This window comes from Pongo abelii, chromosome 5 (genome assembly GCF_028885655.2).
Source record: "Pongo abelii isolate AG06213 chromosome 5, NHGRI_mPonAbe1-v2.0_pri, whole genome shotgun sequence".
In the NCBI taxonomy this organism is placed as follows: Eukaryota; Metazoa; Chordata; class Mammalia; order Primates; family Hominidae; genus Pongo; species Pongo abelii.
In genome coordinates, this window is record NC_071990.2 from 23,122,590 (window position 1) to 23,140,928 (window position 18,339).

Consider the following 18,339-nt stretch of genomic DNA (forward strand, 5'->3'; position numbering starts at 1 on the left):
CTTCTAAGTGAAGGCCCAGAAATGTGCACTAAGAAAATGACAGGGATAATGAGATGAGTAAACTGTTTGGAGATCTGAAAGCAGGATAATTTTATTATGCCCAAAATAGTTACATCATATATCAAAATGAAGAATATTAGCTGACTGGGGCAAATCATCTAGGAAAACCACAGGAAATGAAAACATCCGAATTGCTGATCAGAAATCATACACAAAGGATTTAAGAGGATTTCTGCGAAAGACAGCTGCAAATAGTACACGACGATGGCTAAGCTATAAGAACTGGAAGTCAACAATCAGGCCTCAAAGTTCTGTCATATTACTTATAAGATTTAGGTTTCTTGGCAAGTTAATGATAAGTTTCTCCACCTCTACCATTGAGAAGATAGATAGATAGCCATTGTTATTGATATTCTTGCGATTAAATGAGATATATGTAAGACACTTAGCACAGTATCTGGTACATAGAAATGGTCAATAAATATTATAAAATATATATCCATTACTACTATTATTAGCATACAGTCTTAAATCAGGTTGCTACTTGGACAGCAGTTTGAGATACATATAAAAATTTTTTTTTTTTTGGTGACTAAGAGAGCTACACAGTACAATTCTGTATGAAATCTAGAAAGAAGTCAAGTGGAAAATCAATAATTAAAAAACAACATAAAATTCTGGCTCAAATGTAAAATTTATTGGATTGTAATGAAGAGGCTGTGTTCCATAAACTACCTATATGAATAGAACCTGTGTACCTGTGGCCTCAATGTAAGGTCAATTGTTTGTGTGCTATAAATCATGAATCACATGCTGTGCAAAAGAGTTCAAGAAAATTAAGTGGAAGAGACAAAATCCTAATACCATGAGCTTTGATATACAAATAGTTTAATTGTTGTAGTTACATAAGCACAAGAGAACCTTATCATTTAGCCCCATAGTCATTTTATTCCATGCTATCAAACCTATGATGACTTCAGGACAAATATTACCCAATTCTTTGTAATCAGATTATTTTTGTTGCTAAAAATAATAACACCTGCAAAAATATGAACAGAGACTATTATGATCAGGTTAAAATAATGTTGCAATTTTTATGGCATCCACTCACTACTCTCAGATCCTGGAGAGAAGTATCACAATTACCTGGTCTTGCCTCAGTCCTGTAGGACACTAACTCTCTTGTCAGTACCATGTAAAAAGTGGCCATTGACTGTTTCTTTGCTCACAATCCTGACTTGAGTCCCTTCACTGACCCAATTCCTACTCCCTGCAATTTTCTGATCTGTTCCTCATTATTCTTGTTTCTGAACTTGAGACTCACTTTCCAGTTATAACTTCACTTTTTTCCCTAAGTTAAATTCAGCATCACTGCCAATCGTGCCCTTTTGTTTTGTCCTTTTCCAGGAGCTGAGTTTCTCCTTTGTCTCAGCTGCCATCAGCTGCCATGAGACAATGAGATGCCAGACCCCTCATCCATCATGATTGCTTCCTTACTCCATGGTTCCTATTTTCTTGGCTTCCCTGGCTACAAGAACCTCCCAGTTTTAGTCAGTAGAGGAGATGGATTTTAGACTGATCTCCCATTCTCCCAGCTGCAGCACCCAAGTAAAACCTTCCCTGGCAATACTCATTGTCTCAGTGATAGGCATTCTTTGCTGTGAGCAGCAGGACCTAGACTGAACCCCTGGCATTTCAGTAGCAAAACTTCATAGAATTCCTTCCTGAGAATTTGAGGTAAGATGTAGAATGTAAGCATGGGGAAATAAAAGCATATCTCAGACCAACTAGGAGCGTCAGTGTCATCATAACACCCCTTCTGGATCATTTGAATTCATACCTTCCAGTAAAGCTATTGTTTTATTCCAGATTCCTGCCAGCCAGTTATTTCAGCCTTGGCTCATACTTACAATGATTATTTTCTTAGCTTAAAATCATTCCTTCACATTCACTGTGAAAGAAATGACAGTGGAAAGGAAAAGGAATGACATCATATTTGAATTCTAAGACGCTATCAATGTAAGAATGTGAGGAGCTGCATTAATTTCATATTAGTTTTATGGGGGAGAAACTTATAGGACACATCTTTATCACAGAAGGTTTAAGTGTAAAAATATTTCTGAATGGACAACATTTGGTAATAGCTATAGACTGTTAAGTTTTATTGAATCAGGTACTGTGCTAGACACAGATTGCATGCACTAACTCATTTATTTCCCTCAATAGTCCTGTGTTACATTTAATTTTACCCATCCTGCAATTGAGCAAACTTTATTATACCCAGTGAGCTTTCTCAAGGTTACAGGGCTAGTAAGTGAAAGAATAGTCTATGTGTTTTAGACTCATATGCCAAGCTTGTGATTTTTCTCCTGGTGCTGTGGTAGATGAAACATTCCACCTATTAATCTCAAGAGCACTAGATGAGATAGGCGTTTAAATGACCTCCTACAATGTAACTATCATCTTCCTCAGTAACTCATTCTCAAGATTACACAGCACCACTGCTGGGATCATTTTATCCTCAGAATTTGAAGCTAACATCCAAAACACCATATTTTATTTGTTTACTTCTCACATTTTTTTTAATCTTAGTATATGCTTTCCTCCTCTCCAAATCCCTTCAAACTTTTTTTTTGTCTTTTCCTCTATAAGTCCCACGTGCATCTTCACTTTCTTTCTGCTGAACTTGACTCCTGTGACCCATCTCCATATATGCTCTTTCACCAGCAAACTTGGCTCCCTCATCCCCTTGTCCCTCTCTTGATAATTCCCAACTTAGAGTCAATCCAATCATTTCTTGCTCTGCCAAGCACTGTGTTCAAAAAACCATATAACTATTCCAAATGCATCTAATACAAATATGTAGTGTCCAACATAACTAGTTTCCCAGCACTGCTGAGAACCTTGTTTATACTTTCCCTGGATACCTTCCTTTCTCATGTCTAACTGTGGTTCCTCTAGACTCTCAGTATTCTCATTAAGTTGCTTACTCCCAGCCTGCCTCATTCTTAGATGATGATGACTTTTCTTCCAGAAAGACAGAAGACTGAAGGCCCTCCATTTCAAAGCTCATCCTCCCTCATGTACATATATCATTTTCCCCAGATATATGTAGCACTCACTCCTTCAACACTTTAAAGACTTGACTTAACAGGTAACTTTTATTTTTTTTCAATTCCAACCCTCCTATTTAATTAAAAGCATCCTCTTCCACTGCTGACTTGGTCCTCCTGATTCCTTTTGATCACTTTCTAACATGCCCTTTTCAACATACTGTCCAATTTATCTATAATGTTCCACCGCCAGGTAGAATGTAAGCTCAACCGGGAGCTTTGTCTATTTTGTAAGCAGATGTATTACAAGCACCTGGCTCCTGGTAGGTACCAATAAATATTTGTTAAATGAATGAATAAATATGCACAAGTGTTTTGATTGCTTGTTTTCTTCCCCGTCCTTCCAGAGGAAGAGGTTCCTCAGCCCATCTCTAGATAAGACTGATTATGACATCAGCTACTGGGAAAGGTGAGATAAATTGCTTCTTTACATCTGAATTGTGATTTTTCATAATGATGTTAAGATTGCATACTTGAAGCCTAGTATGAGAAAGCTTTCTTATGCCTTCTTCTACCAAACTACCTCAAGGACAGGGAATGCAGTGTGGAGACCCCCTCATCTCCTTTTATCTCTCAATATATTTGGACAGAACACATATCACTGCTGTGCACCATCTTTATCAGTAAATATACTTCCCAAACAAATGCCCTCCAGGTTGATGCAAAGGGATTGATTTCTGCTGTATTTCATTTTCTTTCATAGCTTTGCAAAGATTTTTTTTTGTCACTGAGACTGGATTTTGTGCAGATTACAGTCTACCAGAGACTTCATTGAAAGCAGCAAGTATATTTCTCTTTGGAATGCGAGTTGAACTTGAGTCATGGTCCCTAGAGAACAAGAAAAGTTGAGTGTAGAGTTGTAATAGAATCAACTATACCCTTTGGCTGAAAGCCGTTTGCCCAGAATCCACAGCCTACCTACTGGAATATGCAATGTAAACAACTGCTATTTAACAATAGCCTGGGATAAAACACAATTGCAATAAATTCTTTATCTAATAGATGATATTTCTAAATGCTGGATTTCCAAGGTTTATCAAGAAACCCTTCTTAGATAAGTTTACCCACAGTGCATTTACTCTCAGTGCCTATGTCCCACAGAACAAATACATCTCTTAATGTTTAAAAATACTATTACTGACATTCTTCCCAATGTACTCTTGATGCAGAATAGCAGTTCCTTTTAGCTATAGTAGCAAGTGATTCTCACGCCTCAGCCTCCCAAGTAGGTGGAATTACCACACCTGTGGTGTGAGCCACCACACCTGGCTTACTTTTGTTTTTTTAGTAGAGCTGGAGTTTCACCATATTGGCCAGACTGGTCTCAAACTTTCGACCTCAGATGATCTGCCCACCCGGGCCTCTCGAAGTGCTGGGATTACAGGCTTTAGCCACTGTGCCCAGCCTCCAATTACTCTTAATCTCTTAGCTCTCTTGAATGGCTTCACCTCCTTTGTTTAATTTACTCTTGTGGTTATCTTTAATTCATAGCTTGATTTTTATTTGTACCTGGGGTTGGCTTCATTTTGCCTATGTCAAAACACCTTTTTGATTTTTAAGTAAAATATTGCATGAAATAGAAACTTGATTGTGCTTTTATGATACTACTCTACTTTTTTAAGAGTGATAATTCAATCTCTGCAACCTTTATACATTGTTTGAATGGAATAACTGTCATCTGTTTGTTTGCTATGAGGTGGGGATTGAGACAATTTATGATTAAATAAATTAGGTGTGGAATTGCTTTCTCTATTGTTCCTGCCAAAGGAGCTCCCTTTTTTCGCTCTTTAAATAAACTATTGGATTAGAGATCCCACTTCACTCAGGTTCTGACAAGGATGAACAAGCTGTCAGTCTCCAAATTACAAATGGATTGTATCACTAAAATGCATTTTTTATCTGCTTTTGGTTTTGTGAATCCCTAATAAGTTTTACTTGGCAATGATATTCTATACAAGTTAATATAAACCCCAAATTTTTCATGTGAGGAATGAATTGTGGGGGATATTTCAGGCTTTTTGCTCTTTCATATTTCCTATTTTTTTCAGATTTTCTCTTCTATTTTTATTACACTTTCTCTTTGACATTTCTGAGGCTTTCTGTCCTTTGATTTCTCCAATTACTTCTTTTTTTTTTAATTTCTTTTCTTTTTTTTTTTTTTGAGGCAGACTCTCACTCTATTGACCAGGCTGGTATACGGTAGCATGATCTCAGCTCACTGTAGCCTCCGCTTCCTGGGTAGCTATAGTAGCAAATGATTCTCGTGCCTCAGCCTCTCAAGTAGATGGGATTACAGGCATGAGCCACCACACCCAGCTTATTTTTGTATTTTTAGTAGAGCTGGAGTTTCACCATGTTGGCGAGGCTGGTCTTGAACTCCCGACCTCGGGTGATCTGCCCACCCCGGCCTCCCAAAGTGCTGGGATTACAGCCTTTAGCCACTGTGCCCAGCCTCCAATTACTCTTAATCTCTTAGCTCCCTTGCATGGCTTCACCTCCTTCCTTACCAAATATCAAACCATTTTTCCATCAACTCCACACTCATCACAATATCAGCTTTTTTACTTTCTGCTACAAACATCTGTCAAGTCATCATTTCTGCATCCTCTGCTCTGGCATATTTATGATCCAGGTCTTCACTTGCATAGGCAACAGTCTTTGGTAATCCTCTTTCAACCTTTCACAATTTTCTTTAGTTCTTCTGACTCATTCTCACTCCCATTCTTTCACTCTCAGAAGGAAATTTTTACTTTTTCCTTACAGAAAAATTAGAAACAACTGTCCTACATTCCCTAAATTTGCCATGTATGTAAACATTTGTCCTTACCTTACCTTATTTATACCTCTTTCAGAGGAAAAGTTTTTTCTTGAACTGAGTTTAATCCTCCCATCTAGTCTTTGTATTTTTCCTTCACCCTTCCTAAACACCTTTCTTCATCACTAATCCTTTCTCATAGGTTTCATCTACTTATTCCATTGGCCCTTTTAAAACATGTATTTGAAAGTAGGCTCCTTGGCACTTTATGGCAGCATAATTTAAAAATATGTATTTGAAACATTTCCTCATGTTTATTTTTAAACAAATAAAAGAATTTCTCAGCTTTTTCTCTCCTTTCCCATTTTTATATCTCAGCCAGGCCTCTAAAAGATTGGTCCAGTGATGGAAGAGCTCCAGAAGTCAAGGTCCAGGATGTGACCACGAAGACTGAACAATGTGACCAGTGCGCAGTGAAGTGAAGGCAGATGGAACAGGACAAGAGAGAAATGAATTGAGAGACTATCATGCAAGATTGAATGCCAAAGCAAAGTTTGAAGTCACCTAAAATAAAAGTCCAATTTAACCAGATGGAAAAGACTATGACCAGGCACTAAAATATTAGTAAATGAGCAAGAGTAATCAGAAAATCCACGGATGACTATGAAGGGGCTGCAAAGGGCTTGGCATAAACTGCCAAGGAGCATAATTTTTACTCATAGGAGACAAAAAATAGTGTGTAATTCAGAATGGAGATCAGAAGAATGTCAACGCTGATTGCCAGATTCAAAATCCATGGGATGCTGGTGAAATTGCAGACTTCAAATGAAAGAGCTTCAGGAGAAAAATGGCTTTTCATGGAAGAATCAACTTTCAGGTAATGTACAGAAGAGGAAAGGATGTTAAATGAAGAGCTCATAAATGAGGAAGAAGAGTTTCCTTAATGTTTTCTTTTAGTAGTTTCATAGTTCGAGTTCTCAGATTTAAGTATCAAATCCATTTTGATTTGGTTTTTGTATGTGTCGAGAGATAGGGTCTGGTTTAATTTTTCTGCATACGGGGATCCAGTTTTCCCAGCACCATTTAGAGACTGTCCTTTCCCCAATATGTGTTCTTGGCACCTTTGTCAAAAATGAGTTTACTATAGATGTGTGGATTTCTTTTTGAGCTCTCCATTCTATTCCACCGATCTATGTGTTTGTTTTTATGCTAGTATCATGCTGTTTTAGTTACTATAGATCTACAGTATAATTTGATGTCAGGTAATGTACACTGCACATTTAAAAATAACTTTAAAAGCATAATTGGAATGTTTGTAACACAAAGAAATGATAAATGCTTGAGGCAATGGATATCCCATTTACCCGGATGTGATTATTACACATCGTATGCCAGTATCAAAATATCTCATGTACACCATAAATATATACACCTACTATGTAACCATAAAAATTCAAAATAAGTCGGGTGCAGTGGCTCATGCCTGTAATCCTAGCACTTTTGGAGGCCAAGGCAGGTGGATCACGAGGTCAAGAGATCAAGACCATCCTGGCCAACATGGTGAAACCTCGTCTTGACAAAAATACAAAAATCAGCTGGGCATGGTGGCGTGCACCTGCAGTCCCAGCTACTTGGAAGGCTGAGGCAGGAGAATCACTTGAACCAGGGAGGTGGAGGTTGCATTGAGCCAAGATCGTACCATTGCACTCCAGCCTGGCGACAGAGCGAGACTCCATCTCAAAATAAATAAATAAATAAATAAATTCAAAATAAAAAATTAAGAAAAATGAATAAGTTGGTAACTATAGATCAGAGTGTACCAAAGGCACATGGAGGGGAGTACTGAGCAATGAAGTTAGGCCAAGAAAGAAGGATACTGGATCCTGGATCCTGGAGCAGTACGTGTAAGAGAACACAGATTACAGATGAGCAGAAAGGCTCAGACTTCGGCATTGAGCAAAGATAACAGATTTGAGCAATGTCAGAGAAAACTGTCCACTAACTTTCAAAATTGGCCATAGTAGTATATTATTCATTTGGAAATGACTGGCCATGGCTTGGGTAACAATAATTCTGAAGGTATTTAACAAGAAAATTCTGACTTGGGTTGATTGCATTGGCTCTGATGATAGGCTCTGGGTGTAAGTTTTCTAAACACAGCCTCCCTCCACTGTACTATATAAGCTGAAGAGTGAGGGTGGAGATGTAATGGTTAGAGGTCTGATCATAGAAGCTGAGAGAAGCTCATCACTAATTCAAGTTTTACAAATCTATGGGAGCCACCGACCGCCAGCACCTTCAGTGACAGTCCCCAGTCTTGTACTAATTGACTTGAGATGCAATGGGTTTGCATTACTGATATGTTTTGGCTGTGTTCTCACCCAAATCTCATGTTGAATTGTAGCTCCCATGATCCACACATGTCGTGGGAGGGACCCAGTAGGAGGCAATTGAATCATGGGGGCAGGTTTTTCCTATGCTGTTCTCACGATGGTGAATAAGTCTCACGAGATCTGATGGTTTTATAAAGGGTAGTTCCCCTGCACATGTTCTCTTGCCTGCTGCCATGTAAGATGGGCCTTTGTTCCTTCTTCACCTTATGCCATGGCCTCTCCAGTCCTGTGGAACTGTGAGTCCATTAAACCTCTTTTTCTTTGTAAATTACCCAGTCTCAGGTATGTCCTTACAGCAGCTTGAGAACAGACTAATGCAGTAAATTTGTACTGATAGAGTGGGGTTCTGCTATAAGGATACCCAAAAATGTGGAACCAACTTTAGAACTGGATAACAGGCAGAGATTAAAACAGTTTGGAGGGCTCAGAAGAAGAGAGGAAAATTTGGGAAAGTTTGTACTTCCTAGAAACTTGGAGAGCTCAGAAGACAGGAAGATGTGAGAAAGTTTGAAACTTCCTAGAGACTTGTTGAATGGCTTTGACCAAAATACTGATAGACAATGAAGTCCAGGTTGAGGTGGTCTCAGATGGAGATGGAGAACTCATTGGAAACTGGAGCAAAGGTGATTCTTGCTATGCTTTTGCAAAGAGACTGGCAGGATTTTGCCCCTGCCCTAGAGATCTGTGTAACTTTGAATTTGAGAGAGATGATGTAGGGGATCTGGTAGAAGAAATTTCTAAGCAGCAAAGCATTGAAGAGGTGATTTGAGTGCTCTTAAAATCATCCAGTTTTATTCATTCATAAAGACATGGTTTGGAATTGGAACTTATATGTAAAAAGGAAGTAGAGCATAAGAGCTGAGAAAATTTGCAGCCTGATGATGTGATAGAAAAGAAAAACCCATTTTCTGAGAAGAAATTCAAGCCAGCTGCAGAAATTTGCATAAGTAACAAGAAGCCAAATGTTAATCACCAGGACAATGGGGAAAATGTCTCCACAGCATGTCAGAGGTCTTCACAGTTGCCCTTCCCATCACAAGCCTGGAAGCCTAGGAGGAAAAAATGGTTTCATGGGCTGGGCCTAGGGCCTTGAGGTTTTGTGCAGTCTCTGGACTTGGTGCTCTGCCTCCAAGCCATTGCTAAGAGGGGCCAATGTACAGCTCAGGCCATTGTTTCAGAGGATGCAAGCCTCAAGCTTTGGCAGCTTACATGAGATATTGGGCCTGCAGGTGCACAGAAGTCATGAATTGAGATTTGGAAACTTCGGCCTAGATTTCAGATGATGTACAGAACTGTCTGGATGTCTAGGCCAAGGTGTGCTGCAGGGTCAGAACCCTCATGGAGAACCTCTGCTAGGGCAGTGCAGAAAGGAAATGTGGGGCTGGAGCCCCACACAGAGTCCCCACTGGGGCACTGCCTAGTGGAGCTGCAAGAAGAGGACCACTGTTCTCCAGACCCCAGAATGATAGATCCACTGACAGCTTGCATTGTGCACCAGGAAAAGCCACAGACACTGAATGTCGGCCCATGAAAGAAGCCAGGAGAAGGGCTGTACCCTGCAAAATCACGGGGCAGAGATGCCCAAGTCCATGTGAACACACGTCTTGCATCGGTGTGATCTGGATGTGAGACATGGAGTCAAAGGAGATCATTTTGTAGCTTTAAGATTTGACTGCCATGCTGGATCTCGGACTTGCATGGAGTCTGTAACCCCTTCGTTTTGGCCAATTTCTCCCATTTGGAGCACATGTATTTACCCAATGCCTGTACCCCAATTGTATCTAGGAAGTAACTAACTTGCTTTTGATTTTACAGGCTCATAGGTGGAAGGGACTTGCCTTGTCTCAGATGAGACTTTGGACTGTGGACTTTTGAGATAATGCTGGAATGAGCTAAGACTTGGGGGACTGTTGGGAAGGCATGATTGGTTTTGAAATGAGGGGACATAAGATTTGAAAGGAGTCAGGGGTGGAATTATATGGTTTGGCTGTGTCACCACCCAAATCTCATCTTGAATTATATAGCTCCTGTAATCTCCACGTGTCATGGGAAAGATCTGGTTGGAGATAATTGAATCATGGGTGTGGGTTTTTCCCTAGTGTTCTTATGATAGTGAATAAGTCTTACAAGATCTAATGGTTTTATAAAGGGAAGTTCCCCAGCACAGGACCTCTTGCCTGCTGTCATGTAAGATGTGCCTTTGCCTTCTATCATGATTTTGAGGCCTCCCTAGGCACGTGATACTATGAGTCCATTAAACCCCTTTTTCTTTATAAATTCCCCAGTCTCATGTATGTCCTTATAGCAGCTTGAGAATGGGCTAATACAATTACTCTGTATTCTATCTAGAAAATCCAAGAATTATGACTGCCACACATGCAATTATAGAAATGCTAATCATCCTCTCACTGTCTTTTTTTTCCCCAGTAGATACATATTTTTGTTTAAAATATAACCATTCCACAAAAGTACTTGAATCTGTTCCCAGTGCATTTACTAACAGAAAACAGAATTAGACCAACTTGGTCTCTGGATTTAATGTGCTTTGCAGACTTGTTAGGTTTAGCTGTAAATAGTCTTACTCCCTATAGTGTGGGATGTTTAAAAGTGTTTTGCTGCATACACAGAGCAAAGCTTCCACAGTGGCTAGTCAGAAATAAGCAAACGGACAGATTTAAAGTTGGGAAGATGAGGAATATAAACAGAAGAGTTCTACTTAGTTAACGTAAATATGGAAATAAAGTAAAACCAAGAGGCCTGATAGGGGTAGCCATGTTGCAATTTCCAGTTTTCATCCAGATATTTCATATCAGGTAGATCCTGTCACTAGTATCACACTTGCTATAAAGCATATTACAGTCTTTCTCTTCTGCAAATTATGTTCATGCAGTTGTTATGTGTCTTATGATGGAAAGACTTCCAAAAGGGAAAAGCAGTTTTCTTCATGTCAAATATAATAAACCCAAACCAGGTAAGTCAGTTTTGTAGCCTGGAATCCTATTTGTTTGCATTAGGTTGACTTTCTCATATATCTTCCACCAGTAATATCAAACTGTATATCCATTCTGATGATGTATAAATGGAAAATTTTCTGGTAAAATCACATGGGAACTTTCACAAGATCACTTTGACATGCTTTTTCCCTTATTTTTTTCCTGCTGTGATTTTGGAAGGCTGTATTTTTTTTTCTCCTGTTAAAATGATTAGTGCTTTAAGTGAATGAGATCACTTACTGAAATAAAAATCCAGCCAAGCCATAGTCTCATATCATGATCTCATACAGGCTCAGTCTCAAGAGAGGCCCCCTGAGAGATTTTGCAAAAATTGTTCATCCAATTGTTGTATGCAGCCTCTACTCAGAAAGGAAACGTGCTTGACAAAATTTTGTAAAAAGGGCCCCTGGATGCCAAAAACAATATAAATGCATGTGTGCCTTAATATAGGCTGTTATCTTGCAAAAACAATCTTCCTCTGTTGCACATGTAAAACCTACGGTGCATGAAACACCTGAAGACCTATGTAATCATCACTCTCTGCCTAGCAAGAGACCCAAGGTGCTGAGCTCTGTACATGGCTCTGTGCCTACAATCAATGGGGCATCTGGGGATACCCAGGCTTCCTCGCAGCTTCACTTGACTTCAGAGATTTCTGATTACTGTTCCTCTGACACACACATTTTTAAATTTTCCAGTCATTAAATACTAACAACTAGGGATAGTGGTCAATGAACATGTCTTACAGTCAAGTAAGTAGTTCCAAAATGATCATGAAAATGTGAGTTAAGTAATAATTTTTGGCTTTCCTGCAGGGTTAATCTAGAAAACACTGCAAAGTAGTAGCCACCACTTCACTGAGCTCTCTCTCATAGTTCTTCCCTTTTTCCTTCCTTGTCAGAGCCTTTTTCTTTTGACTCTAACTTTCCTCTCCATTGCTTCCCATTCTCTGCAACTTGCTCCCTCAAATCCTTCTTCTCCTTCAAAAATGCACTTCATTTTGCCTACAAATCAAATTTTTTTGTATTGAGGTAAAATTTACATAAAGTTGAAATGCATCAGTCTTAAGATAACAATTTGATACATCTTAATATATCAACATACCCTTGTTAACTACTTAATCAAGGCATAGAATACTTCCAAACGCCTGAGAAAGCTGTCCTGTGTCACCGTGTAGTCAACCTACCCCCAAAGGCAACCATTGCTTTGATTTCTATTGTCATGGATTAGTTTTGCTTTGGTTTTGAACTTTTTGCAGAATAACATATAAAATATCCTTATTTCTTTCTGGTTTCATTCAATTAACATAATGATTTTGAGATTCATCCATGTTGTCTTATGCATCAATAGGAGTTACTTTATTACTACTGTGTAGTACTCCATGGTATGAATATTCCATGATTTCTTTAATAGGCTTGCTTGATGAACAGTTTGGTTTTTTCTAGGTTTTGATATGAAGCTGCTATGAACAAAGTCTTATACAAGTCTTTTAGGATATTTCTCTTGGAAAAATAATTAGGAATGAACAGTTGAGTACATTTAACTTTATAAGAAAAAGTCAAATAGTTTTCAAAATGGTTGTACCATTTCATACATCCACTAGAAATGTATGAGTGTTCCATTGTTCCAGACTGTGACCAATATTTGTTCTTTTTAATCCAGCTATTCTAGTGAGTATAAAATGCTGTCATATACTGGTTTTAATTACCCTGATAAATAATATATTAAGCACTTTTTCATATGCTTATTAACCACTCTTAGACAGTCTTTTGTGAAATAATTGTCTTTTGTCTATATTTGATGAAAGGAGAGTTGTCTTTTTGTTTTGTCGTTATTATATATTTAAGGTACAAGTTTTTGTTTAAAATATACTCATTTCAACTGTGTTGTCTCATTTTGTGGCCAGCCTCTTCACTTTTTCGTGGAGTCTTAAAAAAATTTTTTTTAATTTTATTATTATTTTGTTTTTAGAGACTGAGTTTCACTATGTTTTCCAGGCTGGTCTCAAACTCCTGAGCTCAAGCAATCCTCCCACCTCAGCCTCACAAAGTTCTGGGATTACAGGCATGAGCAACTGAGCCAGGGTGCATATTCTTTTATCTATTCCTTAGCCTTTTGTGATGTTATTGTAAATGGGATATGAAATTTTTATTTTCAATTACTGGCTATTGTTCTATAGAAACACAATTGATTTAAGGACATTGATGCTGTGTCTTAAGAAATCGCTAAATAAATTTATAAGTTTGGCAATTGTTTTGAAGATTCCCTATGATACTCTATGTAAACAGCCATATTGTATGTAAATAAAGACTACTTTGTGTGTTTTTTTCCCAATCATTATTGCTTCTCATCCCCCTATTTCACTGGCTATACTTTCAGTATAATGTTAAGTAAAACTGATGAGTAAGTACAACTAGTATTGTTCTGAATATTAAAAGGAAAACATTCAGTATTATATCATTGTTTTTAATTTTAGCTATAGGTTTGTGCAGATGCTGTTTATCAGACTCAGAAAATTTTCTTCTATTCTTAGTTTGCTGAGAAACTTTATCATCAATGGATGTTGAATAATATCAAATGTTTACTTCTATATTTTAGTAGTTTATTGAGCTAAAATTGACATAGAATAAATCCCACATATGTAAAGTGTACAATCTGATAAGACTTTTTTTTTTTTTTGGAGTTGGAGACAGGGTCTCACTTTGTCACCCAGGCTGGAGTGCAGTGGCATGATCTGGGCCTCTGAGATTCAAGTGATCCTCCTGCCTCAGCCCCCCAAGTAGCTGGGACTACAGGTGTGCACCACCACGTCTGGCTAATTTTTGTATTTTTTGTAGAGACAGAGTTTCACCATGTTGCCCATCTAGTCTTGAACTCTTGAGCTCAAGTGATTTTCCTGCCTCTGCTTCCCAAAGTGTTAGGATTACAGGCATAAGCCACTGTGCCCAGCTGTAAGCTTTGATATATGAATACACCTGTGAAACAACATCACCACACTCAAAATAATGAATATGTCAAACATCTCCATTTATTTAGATTTTCTTTCTTAGTGATGCTTTGTAGTTTCCAGTGCTTCAGGTTGTAAATGCCTTATGTTAGATTTGTTGCTAAGTGGCTCATACTTTTGTTGCTTCTGGAAGTGAATGTTAATTTCAATTACCAATCATACCTAGTATATGGAAATGTATTTTATATTTTTATATTCACCTTGTATTCTGTAAACTTGCTAAACTCACATATTAGTTCCACTTGGATTTTTGTAGATTCTCTAAGTTTTAATACAGATTATTATGTCATCTGTGAATAATGTGTTTTATTTTGTCATTTTCAATTTAGATGCCTTTTATTTCCTTGCACTGACTTAATTGTAGTGGCTAGAGACTCCAGGGCAATGTTAAACAGAAGTGGTGTCCTTGCCTTGCCTTGTTTACATCTATGCTTATAAAGGAAATTGATCTATAAATTTATTTTCTTGTAATGTCTTCACCTGGTTTTGCTCTCAGAGTAATGGTGGCTTCACAGAGTAAATTACTAAAGAGTTCTCTCCTATCCAATATTCTAGAAGAGTTGTGAAGGCTCAGCATTATTTTTTCTGAATGTACTTATTTATTCTTTACTTTCACCCATGAAGCCATTTGTGGCTGGAGATCTTGTAGGAAGATTTTTAACTACAAATTTGTATTTATTTATAGATATGGGGCTATAAAAATTATCTATTTATTCTAACATAGGCTTTGGTAGTTTGTGTATTTCAAGGATTTTTTTCATTTTATCTAAGTTACCTAATTTATTGGCACAAAATTGTTTATAATATTTTCTTATTATCCTTTTAAATTTGTGATATCTGTAGTGATGTCACTTCTCTTACAGAAAATAGTGTTAATTTTTGTCAAACCTTTTTTTCCTGATCAGGGTGACTTGAGGTTAATCGATTAATTTCAAATAACCAGCTTTTGATTTTTTCATTTTTTTTCTATTTTTTCTCTCCATTTCACTTATTTCTGCTCTGATAGTTATTATTTTTTCTTCCGCTTACTTTGATTTAATTTGCTTTTTTTTCTAAAAAAGATTCTAAAGTTAAACATTGAGGTCATTGATATAAATTTTTTTCCAATTTTTACATGGACATTGAGTTCTGTAAGATCCCCTGTAAATATTGTCCCCCTCATTCCACAAATTTTGATGACTTTCATTTTCATCTGGTACGAAAAACATCTAATTTCTCCTTCGATTTCTTCTTTGATCTGTGAGTTATCAAGAAGTGCATTATTTCATTTCCAAATACTTGTAAATGACTTATAATATAATTCTGTTGTGGGTAGAGAAGATACTTTTACTAACTCAAATATTTTGAAATGTATTGAGACTTGTCATATAGCACAGAATACGGTCCATCTTGGTAAACGATTTGTGTGCACATGAAAAAAAGTGCATATTCTGCTGTTGTGTGCTTTGTTCTATCACCGGCAATTAAATAAAAGTGGCGAATAAGTTACATTTTCCATGTATTCAGAACTTTATGACTTTCAGTTTCTTCTAGCAATTATTAGAGGTAAACAATTAACAAGGAAGAAAATGTAAACCAAGCATAGGAATAATTACTTTAAGAATAAATTATATAAGCAAGGCAATTAGGAATAAAACTGTATATTTAAGAAGAACGAATCTGCTATATCTACATATACAAAATATATAAAAAATATTATGAGTGAGTAATGCCTCAAAAATACATAACAATTCTAAATCGGTGTGTACCTTATAAAAGACTTCAAATTCATGAAGCCAAAACTGTTAGAACAGAAATAATAAGCTAACTTTATTGTCATAATTATTAACACTCGGGTTACAGTAATTGATAGAAAAAGTTGACAGAAAATCAGTAAAAATGTAGAACACTTGAACAATACTATCAATTAAATTGACGTAATTGGTATTTATAAAGTACTTTACTCACAAATAGCTGAAAGTAAGTTATTAGTAAGTGAACACAGAATATACACAATCAGGTCATATTTTGGGTGATAAGTATCAGTAATTTTAAAAGGTTTGAAAACATAAATGATATATTATTTAACCAACACAGAATTAATGTAGAAATCAAAACCATAAAAAAGTTGGAAAATCCCCAAATATATGAAAATTGAACAATGAATTTCTACACACCCACAGTTCATATGATAAATTACATGGCTCTCTTTCCCACCTTGCAAAATGGTGAGTGAAAAACTTGAGAAGACCGATACTAAAAAGAAGAAACCTGAAGCCAAGAAGGCTAAGGCCAGTGGTTAGGTTAAAAATATTAACCTGAAGGCTAAACAGCCCAAGAAGAGGAAGCCTCACTGCAGACAAAATCCTGTCATCATCATCGAAGGAATTAGCAAACATTCCCAATCTGCTATGTATTTCTGAAGGGTCATATTCAAGATGAAGCACTTAGCTGCTGAATCCAGGGTTTTAAAAAAAAAAAAAAAAAAAGGATGGAGGTTCTTGCCACTGTCCCCAGAACTAGTTGGTGGTCATATGAATGTGGTACCTGAGTGGTTAAACTTCACAAAATGCCTAGATACTATTCTACTGAAGATAAGCCTCAAAAGCTGTTGAGCCACAACAAAAACTCCTCCAGTCAGCATGTGAAAAAAATGTGAGCTAGCAACTCTCCTAGGACCATTCTGCTCATCCTGACTGGGCACTACAGGGCAATAGACTGGTTGCTGTAAAGCAGTTGAGCAGTGGCTTGTTACTTGTGACTGAACCTGTTGTTCTTAATCAGTTTCTTCTGCATAGAACACACCAGAAATTTGTCATTGCCACCTCCACAAAAATTGATATCAATGATGCAAAAATCCCCCAACATCTCACTCATGTTTACTTTAAGAAGCAGCAGCCATGGAAGCTCAGACAGCAGAAAGATGAGATCTTAGACATAGAAAAAGAGAAATATGAGATTACAGAGCAGCACAAGATTGATCAGAAAGCTGTGGACTTACAAAAGTTACCAAAAATTAAAATTATTCCTCAGCTCCAGGACTACCTGTGATCTGTGTTTGTCTGATGAATGGTGTTTATCCTCACAAACTGGTTTTCTAAATTTCTTACAAAGAACCTAATTAAATAACTGATATATTTTTGTAAGAAAAGGAGTAAAAAAGAAATTACACAGCAAGTTAGAAAACATTTTGAACCTAATGAACTTTAAAATATCAAAATTTGTGATGTGTAACTGCAGTGAACTAAATGTTTGCCATTTCCCACCAAAAATAATTTATGTGGAAATCCTTGTGTATTTCAAGGATTTTTTTCATTTTATTTAAGTTACCTAATTTATTGGCAAAAAATTGTTCATAATATTTTCTTATTATCCTTTTAAATCTGTGATATCTGTAGTGATGTCACCTCTCTTACAGAAAACAGTGTTAATTTTTGTCAAACCCTTTTTTCCTGATCAGGCTGACTTGAGGTTAATCCATTTTATTAATCTCAAACAATCAGCTTTTGATTTTGTCATTTTTTTTCTATTTTTTTCTCCATTTCACCTATTTCTGCTTTGATAGTTATTATTTTTTTCTTCTGCTTCCTTTGATTTAATTTGCTCTTCAATTTTATGATTTAAAATTGATGATTAATAGAATGATTATAGAAAGTGGAGACTTTGGGAGATAATTAGGTCACATGTGTGGAATTCTCATGAATGGGATTCGTGCCCTTATAAAAGGGACCCCAGAGAACTCCCTTGCCCTTTTTGTTTTGTTGTTGTTGTTATGTAAAAATGCAACAAGAAGTTAGTCTGTAACTCACATGAGGGTAATCGGTAGAACCTGACTGTGCTAGCTGGCAGCCTGATCTCTGACTTCCAGCCTCCAGAAGTGTGAGACACTTGTTGTTAAGCCACCCAGTATCTATGGTAATTTTTTCTGGCAGTCAAACAGACTAAGACAATAATTAAAGTAAATTTATGGGGAGGGAAAATCTTAAATCAATATTGTAAGCTTCTTACTTAAGAACATGGCAAAAAAAGAGCAAATTAGCAGAAAGAAAGCAAAAAGGAAAAATAACGACATAAGAGAAGAAATTAACTACACGGAAAA

The 18,339-nt window shown here is 37.0% G+C and overlaps 1 pseudogene; it reads left to right on the forward strand.

Moving 5' to 3' along the window:
• Positions 1-16,809: 16,809 nt before the first annotated feature.
• On the forward strand, positions 16,810-17,341 carry LOC112133781 (large ribosomal subunit protein eL6-like; annotated as a pseudogene).
• The last annotated feature ends 998 nt before the right edge of the window (positions 17,342-18,339 follow it).